Below are 20,030 nucleotides of genomic sequence, written 5' to 3'. Positions count from 1 at the left end.
GCTTCATCAAGGGCACCCGAGCTTACTGACCACCCAGGCCATAGCCCACCTTCAGCTATCTCTCACAGACGTCATCGCCTCCATCGCCATCACCTCAAACACATTTTTCTTTCTCGGCAACCTCAACTTCCATCTTGAAGACCGAAAGGATCCCAACTCCAAGGCCCTACTCAACAGCCTCGAGATCTTTGTATTCATCCAGAACATCCAGGGCCCCACATACAACGCAAGACACACCCTCGAACCCATCTATACAGCCAGCAACGAGGTCAGTTCACTCGGCTCACCTGGACAGACCACTCCATCGTCCACTTCTTCATCGATGAACACCAACCTCCCCTGCCAAGACTACCTACAACCTCCGACGCTGCTGGAAAAAGATAAAGGCCACAAACTGGACCAACACACTCACTGCCCATCAACAAAACCTAATTAGCTACTTGCATGCCAACATCAAAGCCTTCAACAACTGGATCACTACCAGCGCAGGCACCATAGCCCCCCTGAAGAACAACAGACACTCAAGAACCAATACACGAGTCAGCTGGTAAACCAAAGACCTAGAAACTCTAAATAACTCTGCAAACAGTTGGAGAAAAAATGGAGACCCAGTGGGGAAATCACAGCAAGAAACACTTACAAATCTGCGCTCAGGAAATACCACTCCCAGCTCAACAAGGCAAGAAAAACAGCCCTAGCTCTCAGACTGGAAAACAGCTTCAACAACTACAGAGCTCTTTAACAATGTAGAGGAATTCACTTTCCACAGCCATCAACAACTCCATCACCCCGTGGCAAAACCTCTGTGACAACCTCTCCAATTTCTTCCATAGCAAAATCCTCATCAACTAGCAATAAAGCAATATAGCAGCTTTGACAACCTACGCAAGACATATGAACTCATCAACTAGCTGCCCACCACCGCCACGTTGGACCACCAGATTACAAACTGGAAACTCCTTACCCCAGAAGACACTGCAGAAATCATGAGAACAATCCACTCCGGGGCCCCTGTTGTGAGGTTACATAGGCCCCGGACACAAACACCCCCATTTGACATTCTCACATTTAAAGTTTGCCCCTTTTAAATGATGACTTTTAACACACATTTGCTTGCACGCCTATATGGGATAACGTTCTGAGAAAATCAGAAAAGGGTTTTGCTTACACTTCTTCATAGGCACATTATTAAGCCTTGAAAATCTTGAAAAAGGATGAGGTACACTCCACAAAATGTTGTCGTTTGTTGTTTATTCGGCAAAACAAATAGGTCCGGTTCATTACATATACTGGACCAAGCCTTTGTTTAGGCAGAGGAGCATTTCGATAGGTTATTGAGGTCGCTGTATGCCGGAATTGTAGCGCAGCGGAATCCTGTTACCATTCTGAGAAGGACGCACACTGGATAAATTATTCATCCTATTCACCATTCTTGAAATGCTAGTAAAAAATGTTTGCTCCATTCTAATAATCATTGCAGTGCACATATTTTACACAAGAGAACAATTGCTTCAATAAATTTGTGAAATTCCAATTTGTGTACTTCTTGTGCCTGCCTTTGGACATGGCAGAATCACTAACGAAAGAGTAAGAACTTTTTCAACGATTTCCTTGAGGAATCAGGGTGACACCATTACAGTACCTCGTAAGGTTTAGAGGTCCAGATGGCACACTGTGAGCTAGCAAGGAATTAGGTCAACATATTCTAATGGTATGCATTGACTGAGTTCCACATAGTTTTGATGCTTATTTTTCCCAAACACACAGTCATACTGAAATAGTAGGAACCATTCGACATGGCACCACCAACATCATACTTCAGTACCTATTTAATGGTCTTCCGAGTAATTTTCTTAAGTGTGCCTAAAGGACCTACTCTCCAATTAAACAGAGAGACTTCTGTGGTGTTAAGGATAAATCCTCCTCAGATAAATAGGGAACCCCTATTTTTGTCTGTAGGTTTGTTCAAGCTTGAACCTTTCAAAGGATTCCCCACTATAGTTACCTTCCCTGAATTCCATAATTTAAAATGAGTAACGCAGCACCTTTGAACATACCACTAAACTGCAGACATGCTGTTACACAAATGTTTCAACAACATGGGCTCGCTCTTCCGGGTGGGGCTGTTACCCTTGTGGTAGAGGCACACGGAGCATACAGATCAGAGGTATTCTTTTCATGGGTAGCATGTCATTTTATGCTTGCTTATGTAGATGAATAAAGATTTTTCAAGACTTTTTCACAATTATACCATAGCAGTAGTTCCCAACAACTACACAGCTCATGAAGATCTAACATAGCATTAACATTCCAGGAACACGCATACCACATGCAAGAGATGACTTTAAACTTGGTCCCTTCAGCAATGAGGGGGTAATATGGATAGTCTTAGCCAGTTAGACACCTTACCCGGACATAGCAAACCTTACAGCACCAGAGCTACGTACACTATACACAGGTTATACAGGGCACCTGGACAGTGAGAGGGGATGGGAGGGATTCAGGGCAGTGTGGGGAGAGAGGCGGGGCGGGGCTCCTGTCGGGTTAAAGCCGGTCACCAAAAAAATAAAATACAGGAGTATTACACAATACAATATGCAAACAATGACAATAAACCCAGCGAGGGAGGCTCAAGTTGCACAACCGTACTTAGCAATGCTAGCAATAAGTCCAGTAAATATTAATTCATTAATGGGAGAATTTCCCACCAAACGGGAGGAAATTCAGTTCTGGATTGCACAAAAACCAAATCGTCTTGAAGAAGTATTTCCCCATTTGGGACCCAAAGATAAACATAGAATTCTCACAACGTGTCTAACTTTAGGGATGGTTCCTCCAGTAAAGGACTGCACCACTTGGGGCACAGTATTTGCTGTGGTCTATACCATAACACATGGTACACCATCCATTGCCATTTTACCAGAAGTGCTAAAACAGATCCAAAAAGAATAGGTGTAGTCCCTTCCATGACCTTGAGGATGAAACTCATTGGCAATTATTCCACAATCTCCTCAATTGTTTAAGTAATATTAAAGGGAAAGCAGTAGCTCTGGCAGTAAGCCACCGCCTCGCTCAAATACCCCTAGCAGCTCAGGAGCAAGAACTACCGAAAATTATTGCTGAAACCTATATCTCCATAGGTCGAGATAATTTGGGATACAGGCCTAATTACCCATCACTAAAGAGTAATCTGAGAAGGATAACTCACAAAAGGCACCAGAGTCTTCTAAAAAAGCCTAGGATAATAAGAAAAATAAAGAAAAGACTAAACCAAGAGGTAGATCCGCCCTACATCCTTCCCCGCCCGCCACCCATTTACCCCCCACCATATTAGTATGGCGGGGGGGTACCACGGCAGACGGGAAGACCGTCCGCTGCTTTTCCGCCCAGTCGACAAGTCAACCGGGCGGAAAAGGGTTTAATATGGTGGCAGTGTCTGCTAGACACCGCCATCCAGACACTGTGAGCACCGCCCGCCACAATGCTGGGAATGTAGGATGCCACCGCCATGGTGGCGGTGGCATCCTAATTTCCGGGGCAGGACCGCCGCTCCCACTGGCGGTCGGTCCCACCACCGCCAGGGTTCCGTCCGCCCGCCATCCTAATGGGCCCCCAAGTGTTCCAAGTAAATTTGATGAATTATAACTCCAAATGGAGGGTGATATACCTAATGCTTTAATGTTCTATTCTGGGAAAATTTAAACATTTGGTTATGACATTCTCTCGGCTGATAGAGATTGGCCTCCTATGTTTGTTCGACAAGTCTCAAGAGTGGTAAAAGTGATATTATCATCTTTCTCAGAACCTGTTTCAGAATCTATGAAACACACACATGTCAAGGAATGGGCCCTTGCATGAGGCTCAGCATTATAACACAATCACACAGTCTGGGATGGAGAATCCCCCCCTTACCATATTATACCCATATGGTCAAGTCCACAAGAACAACTACAATATCCCAATAAACATGAGGTTAAACAATAGGTTAGGGAGATGTAATATGTAATACAACTGGAGTATCAATGTGTATTTGAGACTTGCATCTCACTAATGCACTAATCCTTTGTTTCCAGTAGTAAAACCAGATCATTCATATCGCCTCGTCTTAGACTATATACAATTAAACCATCATACACTCAAATTTGCTGTACAGAATGCACACAGCATGGTATTAATGAACAATATAGTGCACAAACAACATAAAACAACATTTGATGTTTCAAATGGCTTTTTCTGCCAAAACAGCGCCTGAAAGTCGGTATTTGACTGCACTTACCACCCTCGGGTCACAAAAACAATTGTGTTGATTGTCACTAGTGTATAAGAACAGCCCAGGCTTGTTCTCTGCCCGGGTAACAGAACTGTTACAGTGCTTTGACAATCTGAAAGAGACAGGTTAGTGATAGATTCCTTACCTTAGAATATCCCCAGGCGTCAGACTGGATCCGGAAATTTTGGCGTAGCAGTACCCTTGCGCGTCGGTAGGCTTCGTCTGCGGCTCCGCGTCCGTCGTGGGCGCCGTGATGATGTCGTCGGAGTACTTAGACGCCGCCTCCGCGTGCTGACGTCAGTTCTTTTTTCCGCGCCAGCAGCGCAGATCCAGAAAAAGTGGTACCTTAGTCATTTTTGACTAAACTTTTTTGATCCCTTTTGATCATTTTTCGAGTCTTCGACTCCGAACGGTGCCGATAGGGATGCCAGGTTTTAAACCCTGTGAGGACTGCGACCGACTGATGTCGGTCACCGACCCTCACCGTCGGTGTCTCCACTGTCTCGGCGTCGACCACGACGACAAGACCTGTTCCGACTGCAGGGCCCTGACTTCGAAAGCTAGGCGGGAGCGGTCCCGCAAGCGACTCGAACTCCAGCAGTCGGCCCCGCGCCGCTAGATACCATACCCTCCGGTCCCTGGGCCGCGCGCGACGCCGGAGGAGATCGAGCGGTTCCTCATGGCCATGAGGTCTTTCACTCCCCCGGCGGGCTCCGCGGCGCCGGGTGCCCAGCGGACCCGTCTGGGGGCCCTAGCGGGTCGGGGGCTTCGGCCCCGACGCTGTTGGGTACTTCGGGCCCGGCGCCGCAGGCCCCCACTGGATCCGGTTCCGGATCCAGGTCGTTGCCGGTTGACCTGACGACCTCCCCGGCGCCGGGCCCTTAGGTGTCACCCCCGGTGCCGTCTTTGGGCGGCGCCGTCCCCGATGCCTCCCTCGATCCGGTTCCGGCGCTGCTTTCGACGCCGTTTGGAGACTTTTACTTCAATGAACCGGCCCCATCCTTTGACACCCCTGAATATCAGGAGATGGGTGATGAGGAGAATTGGGAGGGGTCTGAGGACCCTCTGATACGGGAGTGTCAGTCCCAGGAGGACTGGACAGGTGGACTCGGGGATGCCAGTGGTCTGGATACCTCGCCGGACACTGGTTTTGTCTCACCTCCTACCGCGGCTACGGAGGAGGGGGCAGCCTACAGTGTGGTGCTGATGCGGGCAGCCAAGGCCTTGGGCCTTGAGCTCCCCGTCGCAGCCGTGAGGACTAACCTCCTCGCGGCTCATCTGCGCAGGTTAGGGGTTTCAGTCTTCCCCTACCTCGACGACTGGTTGTTGAAAGCGGGCTCGCCCCAAACAGTCGTCAGCCACCTCCAGACTACAGCAGATTTCCTGCACCAGCTGGGGTTCTCCATCAATGTGCCGAAGTCACACCTGTGCCCCTCTCAAAAGCTCCTCTTCATCGGAGCGGTTCTCGACTCGGTGCAGTTTCGGGTTTATCCACCCGAACAGCAGGTCCGGGATATTCAGGCTCTGATTCCTCTCTTTCAGCCTTTATCCCGGGTCTCGGTCAGGTTGACGCTGCGGCTTCTGGGGCTGATGGCCTCCTGCATCATTCTGGTGCATCACGCCCGGTGGCGGATGCGGGCTCTGCAGTGGGACCTGAAGTTTCAGTGGGCCCAGCATCAGGGCAACCTATCCGACCATGTCCTGATCTCGGAGGGCACTGCGAGACAGCTGCAGTGGTGGCTCACGGACCGCGATTTGGTCAGCGGCAGATCCCTCTCCCTTCCCCAACCGGAGCACGTATGGGGAGGCCACATGGGAGAGGCGGAGATCAGAGGCCTCTGGTCTCCGGCGGAGTCCCAGCTCCATATCAACCTTTTGGAGCTGCGGGCGATTCGTCTAGCACTGAAGGCATTCCTCCCCTCTGTCAGGGGGAGTGTAGTGCAGGTGTTCACGGGCAACACCACCGCCATGTGGTACTGCAACAAACAGGGCGGGGTGGGGTCGTGGACCCTTTGCCAGGAGGCTCTGCGCCTCTGGCAGTGGCTGGACCATCAGGGCGTGACCCTGGTGGTTCAACACCTGGCAGGTTCTCTGAACGCCAGGGTGGACGAGCACAGCCGTCGGTGCATGATGGATCACGAATGGCGTCTGAACTCAGACGTGGCGCAAGGCCTCTTTCAGCAGTGGGGTGAGCCTTGGTTAGATCTATTCGCCACAGAAGAGAACGCGCAATGTCATCAGTTCTGCGCGTTGGAATTTCCAAGGGGGCACTCGCTCGGAGACGCTTTTCGTCACGAGTGGAGTTGCGGTCTGTTGTACGCCTTTCCGCCTATACCACTTCTGCCTAGAGTGCTGAAGAAGATCAAGCGTGACCGGGCCCAAGTCATCCTTGTGGCTCCGGACTGGGCACGAAGGTACTGGTATCCAGAGCTACTCAGTATGTCAGTCTATCCCCCGGTTCGTCTGCCTCTTCAGGAGGACCTTCTGTCGCAGCAGCAGGGGACGGTCCTCCACCCGAACCTGTCCAGTCTCTACCTCCATGCTTGGAGATTGAGCTGCAACAGTTGAGGCCATTTGACTTGCCTCCTGAAGTCTGTAATGTCATTCTGGGAGCCAGGCGTCCCTCCACAAAATCAGTATACGCCTGCAGGTGGAATACATTTGTGGCATGGTGCACAGCAAAAGCTGTGGATCCACTTTCTGCCCCTCTTTCTGAGGTTCTTCTCTTCCTTCTTTCTCTTGCCCAGCAGGGCTCTGCTCTGGGCACTATCAAGGGCTACCTTTCTGCCCTTTCAGCCTTTCTAAGGCTGCCTGATCAACCTTCTTTGTTCAAGTCCCCTATTGTAACTCGTTTTCTGAAGGGCATCACACACATGTTCCCTCCTGTTCCGTTTGTGATGCCTCAGTGGGACTTGAACCTTGTTCTTACATTTCTGATGTGCGCTCCCTTTGAGCCACTTCACAACTGCCCTCTCCGTCTTCTTACTCTGAAAACTGCTTTCCTGGTTGCCATCACCTCTGCCACGAGAGTGAGTGAGCTCCAGGCTCTTTCCTCTAAACCCCCTTTCCTTTCTGTCCATCCGGACAAGGTTGTGTTGCGGACTAGGCCATCTTTCCTGCCCAAGGTTGTCACGGCCTTCCACATCGGGCAGTCTATCACCTTGCCCACCTTCTTTCCGCCACCGCATCCCTCTAAAGAGGAAGAGCGGCTCCACCGTCTGGACCCAAAACGTGCGCTCTCTTACTATCTGGATCGCACACACCAGTTCCGGGTGGATGACCAACTCTTTGTTGGTTACGTGGGCGCTAAGAAGGGAAAGGCGGTGCACAAGCGGACCATCTCTCGGTGGATCATCTTGTGTATCCAGGCATGTTACTCCTTGGCTAAAAAGGAGCCCCCTGTTGGGTTGCGGGCTCATTCCACTCGGGCCACGGCGACTACAACTGCCCTGGGCCGGGGAGTGGCCTTGCAGGACATTTGCCAGGCAGCTACGTGGGCCTCGCTGCACACGTTTGCAAGACACTATTGCCTGGACAGTCAAGTCAGGAGGGATGGCTTATTTGGCCGTACCGTCCTCCAGGACTTTCTAGTGTGATTATTGGTTCGCAGACCCACCACCGGGGTTGGTATTGTTGGGGTATCTATTCTAAGGTAAGAAATCTTTCACTAACGTGTCTCTTTCAGATGCACAAGTTACTACTTGTGTAACGATATATCTGTAAGAGACATTAGTTAGTGATAGATTCCTTACCGACACACCCATCCTCCCCGTTCTGCGAACCGATATCTAGGGTTAAGGTCATCCCCTTTAGGGCCCTAGTTTCAATGGCACCAGTGTTGGTTTTTAACATGGCTCTGCGTTTCTGGCGCGTAAAAGCTGTGTCTAAGAACTGACATCTGGCAAAAACAACACAGGGTTCTGGCTTTGAACCCAGTAAGGCTAAGCCAAATATAACAAATATCAATATCTCCACGAGGCGGAGATATTGAAGGGAGATAGAGCCAACGTGAGGCATTACTCATAATGAAATATAATACCGCAGTAAATGGCCTTAATGAGATTTCTGAGATTTTCAGAATAAACCCTCACTAGTTGTTTGGTTAATTTCCGTGTCCTATTTCATCAGTATACTTCAGTTTCCCAAAATGTGCTTACTGGACTCAGTATCTTTTTCAATTTTGATTCGTTTTTCAATTTATTTTCAAGCGCTGTTTTTTATTAAATTGCACTTGTGCGTATGGCTTTATTGCCATTTAATTTACTCGGGGGTCACATCAATAAACACAAGCGTTTTTCCGAAAAAAAGAAACTCTGCGTCACACGTGGACCACGTGATCGGAAGCGGATTCCGGGTAGATATTGAAGAAGGACCACGTTTGCACCGCGTACCTGTACTACATTGTGAGACGCGACCGGCGCTCTGCATGAAGGTAAAGGCAAACAAAATTTGTTATTATTCTACCGGCCGTAGCCAGTAAGCGTTTACTATTACTGAGACTTCGTTTTCGTCTTGTCGTTTCAGAGAGATGCTGACTTCAATGTCATTCTAAAAACTAAACGGGCATAAAATAAAACAAGACTTCTATAGAACTCGGTGAGTGGAACCTTCCCCCTCCCCCCATTTTTTCACTTTTTTCAATACCGGTAGTTTGAAGGGACTAAAACATTGCTTTTCGTATTTAATAGGTCTTTTCCCTGCACAACAATAAATCAGGCCAGTTACATGACAATTTCTCGGCGAAAGCAATTAGATCCCCTAAACGATGTTTGTGTGACACAGTCTTTATGTTATGTCTTTTTGTCCAGTTTGACACCGGAAATTGGTGATTCCCTACAACTACTGTGTTGGCTAGTGGTTTCAGACCACAGTTATAAGGTATGGCGGTGTTGCCGACTGGTGGTATGTTCACTGTAAATTTGATTTGGTGTTAGCAGACTTTTTTTTAATGTTTTTGTCTTCTTGTTCTTGTTTTTGTTTTAGAAAGTGTTGGTCCTGATGAGAACCCCACAATTAGGGGTTTGAAACGCGTCGACCTGTTTGGACCCTTTGTCGATTTTAAATAGCAATGGATTTGGGTTAGGTTTAATACAAGGATTTACCTCCTAAGTACATTTTTGGAAAGTAAAACTGCCAATTTATTGAGATAATATCATTTCTATGGATATATGTTTTGACTTTTGACAAAGGGACATATTACATTGTTTTTTGTGTATAGTTGTGTGAGTGATGTACGAATGCTGTTGGTAGGATGTGCAGAAGTTGATGTAAATATATGTAAATCTGTTTGTTTTTGTACAGTTTTATAAATGTTAGTACATGCATAAAAATATATGATGATATGATCGAAAATTAAATATGTTTCATGAGTTCAAAAAATAAATATTCAATTTTTGACGTAAATCAATAACGGACCGGTATGTTTCATTCATAAAGGTCAAGGTTTGAATACATTAAATCACGTCCAGTATTGGCGATTGTTCTGTTTTTTTGTAAGAACTGACGTCAGCACGCGGAGGCGGCGTCTAAGTACTCCGACGATGTCATCACGGCGCCCACGACGCCCACGACGGATGCGTAGCCGCAGACGACGCCTACCGACGCGCAAGGGTACTGCTACGCAGAAATGTCCAGATCCAGTCTGACGCCTGGGGATATTCTAAGGTAAGGAATCTATCACTAACTAATGTCTCTTACAGATATATTGTTACACAAGTAGTAACTTGTGCATAAAGCATTTTTGTTGTGAGGTCGGACCCTGCCGCGCCTGCCTTGTGTGTAGAAAACTACATTACCCAGGAGGCAATGGGGCAGGATGTACTTAGGCGGGACTTGCGCTTCGGCTGATGCGCGTAATTCTGTTTGATTCTGCTTCGATCAAGGGAGGAGTGGAGGTTCCCGGAGCACGGAGGGAGTTTGTCTTCAGCTGTTCTTTCCGGACGGCCTCCGTGAGTACTTTCCCTGTTTCTGAGCGGAGCGCCGTGGTTTCCCTGCTACGGGCTACCGTGTCTTGCTTTGGTCGCGTCTTTTAGTGTCTTTGGTGTTTGGAGGGATTTCAGAGCAGAGCGCTGTAGTTGGCTTCTACGCGCTGCTGTTTCCATTTGGACTTTGCCTTTAGAATCGGAGCGCAGAGGTGGCGGTTAACCTCGCGTTACCGATCAGAGAAGTTTCGGAGGTTCTTCCATGAACTGGAGCGCGGTGGCGGTCGCAACCACGCGCTACCAGCTGGTGTATGTTTTTTCCGTGTTATGGTGACTGGAGCACAGTGGTGGTCGCATTCACATGCTGCCGGTTGGTAACCATATTCTGTTTCATTTATTCACTGGAGCGTAGTAGCGGTCGCAACTACACGCTTCCAGTTTCTTTACTTTGACTACTTTAACGAGGAGTACTGGAGTGTGGTGAAGGTCTCAGTCACGCATTGTCCGGTCATAACACGCACTATCATGGTGCTTTAGACTTGGTACCATTTGTGACATTTAGAGATTGGTCTCCAGAATCCTGGCAAATACCCTTACTGGAGATATTAATAGAGAACAGAGACATTCATCTTGTTATTATTTCTTTTTGGCCTTTTGCTTTGGGAGGAAGGGAATAGAAGCCTTCACGGTGGCCAGTTGGTATCTATGGTATGCTCATGGTCACAAACATATAAAGAGAGTACAGAGATTGAGTATAGCAGAAACATTGACTGTATTTCTCATAACATGCTGTTGTTTTCCAGAGTGGCATAGAACCAGAAGAGGGTCCCTAAACATTATCTGTATCTTCGGATATGAATCATATATATGCCAGGTACTGCCGTGTTTAGTGAGATCTGACGAGAGTAGTCATTTATTATCTGCTTTTGTCTTATACTTGTCTTTTGTCTTTTCAGGTCTCCTTCCCAGCTGTTCCCTCCCTTTCCTTCCTTTTTTCCCTCACCTGATGGTTCGAACACCCTGTATATATATACACTCTGGGTGTTGGTAACGTCTGGAGGTGGACCCTTATTGGCATCAAACGAATCCAGCGGAGCACATCCTGACAGAATTACGCGCCCAAGAAATATTGCTCCGCCCAATTTGGTTGATCCTAGTAATGGCTACCATGGATGATGTTCTTCAAGCTTTGATGTTGGTACAACAAGAGTTAGCCTCTTCCAAAACAGAGACTGCAGCTTTAAGGGAAAAAGTCGAGAAGTGATCTCGCAATCCTTTTGATGCTACTGCACCAAATCCACAGATACAGGTTACCGTGCCGCCTCCCATTCCCTTGGCTAGTCCCGAAAGATATTCAGGGGATCCTTTAAAGACTCAAATCTTCCCTACCCAAATAATGTTAAATTTTTCTTGTAAACCTGCCTCTTTTCCTAACAATCACTCTAGAGTAGCATTTGCCATTTCATATCTGGTGGGGGATGCGGCTAATTGGGCTGTGGTGCTAAATGGTGGTGCTAAATAATATTGCAATGTTATCAGATTGGGCAGCCCTTAGAACCGAATTTGAGAGAGTGTTTGATAGGAGAGCTACCACGTTTAGTGCAGATGAGGAGCTACTGGAACTTAAACAGGGACGGAGCGACCTTATAACATATCTTACCACCTTTAATCGGTTAGTGGCCGAAACCTCATGGCCCGAAGAAAAACGTATGTCCTTGCTCTATCAAGGTCTAAGGGATGGTCTAAAAGATGTCATCGCTCAGATCGACCCTCAACCGACTAACTGTGTTGACATGATAAATCTGACCTTGAGATTAGATGGGAGGTTGCTAGAAACAAGTGGTAATCGACGTAAATGGGATAGAGGTTATCTCAGATTTGAAACACCTTCTCGCAAACCCTTACTAACCCCTGAGACAGGATGTGAACCCATGGAAGTAAGCGCTGTTAGAGCCCCATTATCCAAGCAGGAAAGGGAGAGTCACAGAGTGCAAGGACTCTGCATGTATTGTGGCAAAAGAGGACATTATGTAAGAGAATGTCCCGCTAAACCAAAGAACATGGGAGGTTGGTCCGGAAACAAAAGAATAGCCCTGTCAACTGTTTCCCCAGTAGATGAGAGAGGGGAACAGGCATTTAAAGAGAAGACTTGGAAGATCCTTTCTTTGACCATTATCGCCATTAGTGAGACCGAATCACACATTGTTATCCCCAAGAGATTAGAAAGCAACCAGGTCGATCAGCAGGTCCTGGTTATGATAGACTCAGGGGCTACAGGCAATTTTATAGACAATGGGTTAGTAACCAGTCTGACGCTCAAGAGAGTGACAAGAGAAAACCCTGAGGAGGTGGTTGCTGTTGACGGTAAACCGTTGAAATCTGGGCTTATCACAGAACAGACAGAAGTGGTGAGCCTTACAGTTCCGATTGATCATGGGGAGCATAGAGATGAACTGTCTTTGAACATTATTGAAGCCCCACAGTACGAAATCATTCTAGGGATGCCGTGGTTAAGTCATCACAACCCTACCATTAATGGGGCGGCTAAATCTATACAATTCCTGTCTGAGGAATGCCAAACACATGTCACACACCTCGAGAAGAACAACTCAGCTCCCTTGTTGATACCTTATGTAGTAGCTCCGGCAGCTGAAAAGGAGGTGGTTTTGCATATTGTCTATTATACCTATAGAGATGTATTAACTGAAAAACAGGCTGAACAGTTGCCACCTCATAGAGAGTACGACTGTAGGATAGATCTGGTGGAGGGTGCTACTATTCCTTCCCATAGAGTATATGCTTTGTCAATTCCTGAAACAAAACACTTAAAGGAGTATTTGGACCACTATGTACAGATAGGATTCATACGACCTTCCCGTTCCCCAGCTGCATCGCCTTTGTTTTTTATTGTAAAAGCAAATGGTGACTTGAGAGCATGTGTGGACTACCGCATGCTAAACAAAAACACTATTCACAATAGATACCCTTTGCCTCTCATCTCAGTCTTGCTTGATCAAGTAAGAAACGCCAGAATTTACACTAGATTGGACTTGAGGGGGGCCTGCCTCTTGGTCAGAGTAAGGGCAGGGGACGAGTGGAAAACGGCCTTTAAAACCCACTATGGGCTTTATGAGTTCACTGTTATGCCGTTTGGCCTGTGCAATGCCCCGGCGGCATTTCAATACTTTTTAAATGACGTTTTGAAAGACTTTGTGGATTTATGTGTAGTGGTCTACATCGACGATATCTTGATCTACTCAGAGGAAGTAGAAAGACACACTGATCAAGTAAAGAATGTTCTACAGAAACTGTGAGACCATAGCCTATACTGCAAGCTAAGCAAATGTGAGTTCGGAGTGACCGAAGTGGAGTTTCTGGGAGTAATGCTCTCACCTGCAGGTCTACAAATGTCCGAGAGAAAGGTACAGGCGGTGCAATCCTGGCCCATCCCTAAAACTGTGAAAGAAGTTCAATGTTTTCTGGGCTCTGCTAATTACTACTGCCGGTTCATTTGTAGCTTCTCCAAGGCAGCAGTCCCCTTGACCCGCCTGCTCAGAAAAGGCGTCCCTTTCCAATGGACAGAAGAAGCAGAGGTTGCTTTTGCATATCTTAAACAGGCTTTCACTACTGCCCCTGTTTTGGCGCATCCCAAACCAGAATTCCTTTCGTGGTAGAGGCAGATGCATCTGACGAAGCTATCGGAGCCATCCTTTCACAGAGAGACCAGGATACTGGTCAACTTCATCCTGTTGCCTATCTGTCCAAGAAGCTCAGTGTATCTGAAAGGAATTACACTGTTGCTGAAAAAGAGTTGCTAGCTATAAAGAAGGCCTTTCAGGAATGGAGGCAGTATCTGTGGGGAGCTGTTTTCCCGGTAACGGTATACTCTGATCATAGAAACCTGCAATACATGAGGACAGCACGACATCTCTCCCAACGGCAGATGAGATGAATGCTTTTTTTTGCAGAGTACGATTTTGTTATTACTTTCAGACCTGGTGTAGAAAACAGAAAAGCTGACTCTCTTTCCAGACAGATGAACGTTGGGGAATCCACAGATAAAACCTTAGAAGCCATTGTAGAACCTGCCAAGGTGATATGTGTGGTACAAGCAGAGGATTTTCTGGATCAAATCAAAAGAATGAAAACCCCTGTACAATGGCTGTCATGGGCTTCAAAGGAAGGTGGTCGCAGGATGAAACAGGGGTTACCTTTCTATAACAACAAGCTGTATTTGCCCACTGTAGGTTTACAGAAACGAGCGGTCACATGGTGTCATGTGTTACCCATGGCTGGACATCCGGGAATACATAAGACAATTCACTTAGTGTAGAGGTATTTTTGGTGGAATACGATGAAATCAGACCTTTCCTCTTGGGTATCTCAATGTGAAGTATGTGCCAGAGCAAAGAATGAAACAGGGAAGAAGAAGGGTAGACTTGTACCAATGCCTACTCCCCGAAAACCATGGCAGAATATCAGTCTGGATTTTGTAACAGGGTTGCCCCCTGATCAGGGAAAATGTTATTGAGACATTTCATACCTTGTAACAATCTACCTACTGCAGGCCAAACTGCTCAGCTTTTGTTGAGCAATGTTATACGTCTGCATGGAGTGCCAGATGTGATAGTGTCAGACCGGGGACCACAATTCATTGCCAGGTTTTGGAAAGGTTGGTGTCAGGCGCTCCATATCACTTCCGCGCTTTCTACCAGCTTTCACCCCCATACAGATGGGCAAACGGAAAGACTTAACCAAACCCTGAAAACATTTCTCCGTTGTTATGCAGAAAAGGCTCAGGATTCATGGGTATCTTTGTTATAGTTGGCCGAAGTGTCTTATAACAATGCTTGGCACAGTTCTTTGGGAGTGTCCCCTTTCTGTGCAACATATGGATTCGATGCTAATATATTCCCCATACACATACCGGAGGTGGTTGAGAATCACCCGTCTGTTTTGGCACAAGTGAAGCACATATTCACAAGCAAATCAGAACACATCTGGTGAAAGCAAAAACTGACTACAAAAATGGGAAGACAAGCACAGGAGATCTGGGCCGTAATATCAGGTGGGAGACAAGGTGTGGCTTTCCACCAAGAATATACGTTTCAAGTTGCGAAGCGTTTTTCACCCTAGATACATTGGCCCTTATTCTGTATTAAAGAGGATTAACCCTGTGGCTTACAAGTTGAAGCTACCGGGTACGCTGAGAATCCATCCGGTGTTTCATTGCAGTCTTTTGAAGCCAGCCTTCTCGGCCAGGTGTCGTGCCCCGCCACCTGTCCTCTGCGATGGCGGTGTGGAGTACGAGGTGCGAGGCATTAAAGATTCCAGGGTTCGTCGAGGTGTGTTGTGTTATCTTGTCTCCTGGAAGGGATATTCAGCTGAGGATGACTCGTGGGTGCAGGGCCAGGATGTGCATGCCCCTGCTGCTGTTCGTTCATTCCATCGAAGGTTTCCCACCAAGCCTGGATTTAGGAGGCGCTAGGAGGGGGGACATAATGTGAGGTCGGACCCTGCCGCGCCTGCCTTGTGTGTAGAAAACTACACTACCCAGGAGGCAATTGGGCAGGATGTACTTAGGCGGGACTTGCGCATCGGCTGATGCCCGTAATTCTGTTTGCTTCTGCTGTTTCGATCAAGGGAGGAGTGGAGGTTCCCGGAGCACGGAGGGAGTTTGTCTTCAGCTGTTCTTGCCGGACGGCCTCTGTGAGTACTTTCCCTGTTTCTGAGCGGAGCGCCGTGGTTTCCCTGCTACGCGCTACCGTGTCTTGCTTTGGTTGCGTCTTTTAGTGTCTTTGGTGTTTGAAGGGATTTCGGAGCAGAGCGCTGTAGTTGGCTTCTACGCGCTGCTGTTTCCGTTTGGACTTTGCCTTTAGAATCGGAGCGCAGAGGTGGCGGTTAACCTCGCGTTACCGATCAGAGAAGTTTCGGAGGTTCTTCCATGAACTGGAGCGCGGTGGCGGTCGCAACCACGCGCTACCAGCTGGTGTATGTTTTTTCCATGTTAGGTGACTGGAGCACAGTGGTGGTCGCATTCACATGCTGCCGGTTGGTAACCATATTCTGTTTCATTTATTCACTGGAGCGTAGTAGCGGTCGCAACTACACGCTTCCAGTTTCTTTACTTTGACTTCTTTAACGAGGAGTACTGGAGTGTGGTGATGGTCTCAGTCACGCATTGTCCGGTCATAACACGCACTATCATGGTGCTTTAGACTTGGTACCATTTGTGACATTTAGGGATTGGTCTCCAGAATCCTGGCAAATACCCTTACTGGAGATATTAATAGACAACAGAGACATTCGTCTTGTTATTATTTCTTTTTGGCCTTTTGCTTTGGGAGGAAGGGAATAGAAGCCTTCACGGTGGCCAGTTGGTATCTATGGTATGCTCATGGTCACAAACATATAAAGAGAGTACAGAGATTGAGTATAGCAGAAACATTGACTGTATTTCTCATAACATGCTGTTGTTTTCCAGAGTGGCATAGAACCAGAAGAGGGTCCCTAAACATTATCTGTATCTTCGGATATGAATCATGTATATGCCAGGTACTGCCGTCTTTAGTGAGATCTGATGAGAGTAGTCCTTTATTATCTGCTTTTGTCTTATACTTGTCTTTTGTCTTTTCAGGTCTCCTTACCAGCTGTTCCCTCCCTTTCCTTCCTTTTTTCCCTCACCTGATGGTTCGAACACCCTGTATATATATACACACTCAGGGTATTGGTAACGTCTGGAGGTGGACCCTTATTGGCATCAAACGAATCCTGCGGAGCACATCCTGACAATTGTATGTTGATGACCTATATCTCACAGATGATGACTTAGAAACACACCTGGCCAGAGTAGATTGCATATTCAATTTAAAAAAATGCCTATCTCAGTGTCCTGTTCGTGGCATACAAATTGTCAAATGAAGTCTAAAGCTTAACTACACACTTCCTAGGAAAGAGTGTGCTCTTACAACTGCCAAACACATTAAAGAGGCTTTGTTGTGTTATTTTCCCTTTTGTCCTCTCCCTCACTCCATACCCCCTTTCCTCCTGTCATCAGCTGTACGTTCTGGAATGTTATCAGACAGCTGATGACTGCTGAGACCGGATGCTCCTCCCGGTTTCCCTCACTGACCTGAGTTACTATGTGTTGGAAGTTTCAATAAACTAAGTTTTAACTCTTCAACTGCGTGAAGATTATCATTATAAATTTGGCGACGAGCTTCCAACACAGACAAGCTCAGTGTGCAAAAAAGATTATTACATGATTCAACTAAATTCTTCAGGCAACATTTTTTGAAAAAAAAAAAAGTAAAACGACATCGGGACTTAAGCTAAAGAGCACCATCAGGTCAGTGAAAACGTGAGTTCAACCATATTTAAGAAACCATTATGAATGCCTATGAAAAGTTCAATGGACCATCCGGGCAAGGATCGTAAGTCATATACTGTCTAACTTCAACCAAGTGACGGAATTCACTTCCCCCAGCTGCCTTCTACGTACATTTTACTTCAAATGCTAGTGCCTTGCACAAAAAGAGAACGAACCTCAACGGCTACAACTGTCAACCAACTGCCTCTCACCTCAGCTAATAATCGTCAACCACCCCAACAGCGGCAACTGCCTACCAACGGCCTCCATCACCCAGACACCAACGGTTTCCCAGCTACAGTGTGACGTATCACGCAAACAAAGTCAGGGCGGCCATGTTAAGGTACTGAGCACCGCTTTACTTTGATAGATGGTCTAGTCTTTCTTGCTCAATCTACGTTGTGACGTGCACACGCATGCACGCCATCTTAAAAAATTCAACTTATTTCATTGCGAAAAGTATTTCGTCTCCGGCACTGCATCCGACGCACAAAGCAGTCGGAAAATCAAAACAATGATTGGAAGCACTTTTAAAAAGTGTAAACGCTGTCGCAGTGAAACTTCACGACAAGAACAGTAAGTTATCTTTCACTTGCAAGCTCATCGGTGCCTTCCAACGCCGATAGGCACAGCATTAACCACCTTGCTCGTTACCCTGGTGAGCACAGGAATTAATTATCTTATAAGATAAAACTACATTTTTTTTAATACACTTGTTGCATGCTAGTTTATTCAAACAAGTTTGGTAATTACAACCTCTCTGCTGTATGTAACAGGTACCTTCCCCTTTCAGTCTTTTCCCCAGACATGGCTTCAAGTTATTTGTTGAATCTCACCTCTCCTAAGCTTTCCTAGCAGGGGGAGCTGAACCCCTTCTCAAATGGGAAGCATGGAGAGATAATTTTCTTAACTTTATTTCAACCTATGATGATGATGTAGAATTTAAAGTAGATAAGAAATGCAACGTTCTGCTGCATTGTTTAGGCGCAGGTGGTATAAAAATATTCAAAAGCATAAACAAAAAAAAAGAGCAGCTGATGAAGGTGACATTTTCACTAATGCAATAGATGACTTAAATAATTACTATAAACCCAATGTATGAGTTGCTGTCGACAGGTACCAGTTTTTTCCCAGGAAGCAAGGCAAAGTGGAATCCATTGATGACTATGTTGCTGTGTAAAAACATCTAGCTGTCACATGTCGCTTTGAAGGGCTACATGTCGAGTTCAATTCAAATCTTTATTCGATCCATGTACAGACATATCATAAAAGCACAAGGTCATGAATCAAATCACAATAAAACACATTAACTAAAGATGCATAACACAGTTATAAAACCTTATTAAACTTTTTGAGTTCATTGCTAAAACCAAAATCATTTGTACAATTCAATTGGCGAAGAATAAAATTCATAATTCTTGATAGCAAACCCCTGGCCCTTCTATTCCTCCAACAGGCCCACAAAAAGGAAGCTACAAAATAACAGACATGGGGTTTCGAAAGAGCTTTCAGAAAATGCAGTGCCACTCTGCATTGCATAACATTTTTCCGCCTTAAAATTTGAATGAGAAACCTTTTCCTTTCAATGAGATAAAACTTACAAAAGAGACACAAATGTAGGTCAGACTGTGGTGAACAGTTATCACAGGGGCAGGGACCTAGATCTGACTGCTTGTACTGACGAGTTTATTAGAGACCAAATTGTCATGCAAGGATCAAATACAAACATTCAGGAGAACTTGTGTGCAAAAGGGGAAAGTCCCTTACAAGCGGTAATTGACATCGCCAGAAGAGCAGAACTGTCTGGTAGGTGCTCAAAAGCAGTCATGGCGGAAAACAATGATAAAAAGGAGGACAGCATTGTAGCTAAGGTGGGTGATTGGAAACCCAAACAGGGAAAAAAGGGCGACAGCAGCAAGCCCAAAAGAGATAAAAGCGTTGGTAACCCAATCAGCGCTCGAAGACGTTGTTACAAGTGCAGAAGTTCCAACCACTTAGCTAATGATAAAAATTGTCCCGCCAGGAAGCAAAAATGTTCATTTTGTGGTGTCATTGAACATTTACAGAAAGTCTTCCACAAGAGACCCTCTAAGTCTGTTAAATTTATTGGAGTAGAACAAGGTAATAGCTGTACCTCCCCCGAAGAGAGTGACAGCAACATGTTTTTGCTCAATATTGAAGATGATTGCATTTTGCAGGTTGATGAAATTGCAGCAGAACACGGGCAAGAAAAAACCTGTATGTGAAATGACTATAAGCAGTGTTAATATCTCTATAGTTGCGGACGCGGTTCGCCTTACACCATTATAAACCATACTGTATGGAAAGAAACGTTTTCACCTCTTTTCTGGGACCGTTTAGAACCACCAGCTATCTCCAAACATTCTCAGGGGATTCAATTGAAGTAAAAGGGTTCAGGAAGCTCAAATTGTCTTTCAAGGGCAGAGAGTCCCTGTGTAAACTCCATATA

The 20,030-nt window shown here is 46.3% G+C and overlaps 1 long non-coding RNA gene across 1 annotated transcript in view; it reads left to right on the top strand.

Annotated features, from left to right (window-relative positions):
* Positions 1-17,309, top strand: part of LOC144826262 (uncharacterized) — a 224,499-nt gene extending 207,190 nt beyond the window's left edge. The window contains exons 2-3 of the long non-coding RNA XR_013609739.1: positions 9,768-9,934; positions 16,829-17,309. This is a non-coding gene — a long non-coding RNA (uncharacterized LOC144826262). The remainder of the gene's footprint in view (positions 1-9,767; positions 9,935-16,828) is intronic.
* Positions 17,310-20,030: the final 2,721 nt, after the last annotated feature.

Source organism: Lissotriton helveticus, chromosome 3_2, assembly GCF_964261635.1.
Source record: "Lissotriton helveticus chromosome 3_2, aLisHel1.1, whole genome shotgun sequence".
NCBI classification, from domain to species: domain Eukaryota; kingdom Metazoa; phylum Chordata; class Amphibia; order Caudata; family Salamandridae; genus Lissotriton; species Lissotriton helveticus.
Note: the sequence above shows the minus strand (reverse complement) of the source record. Positions and strands in the feature narration are given on the sequence as shown.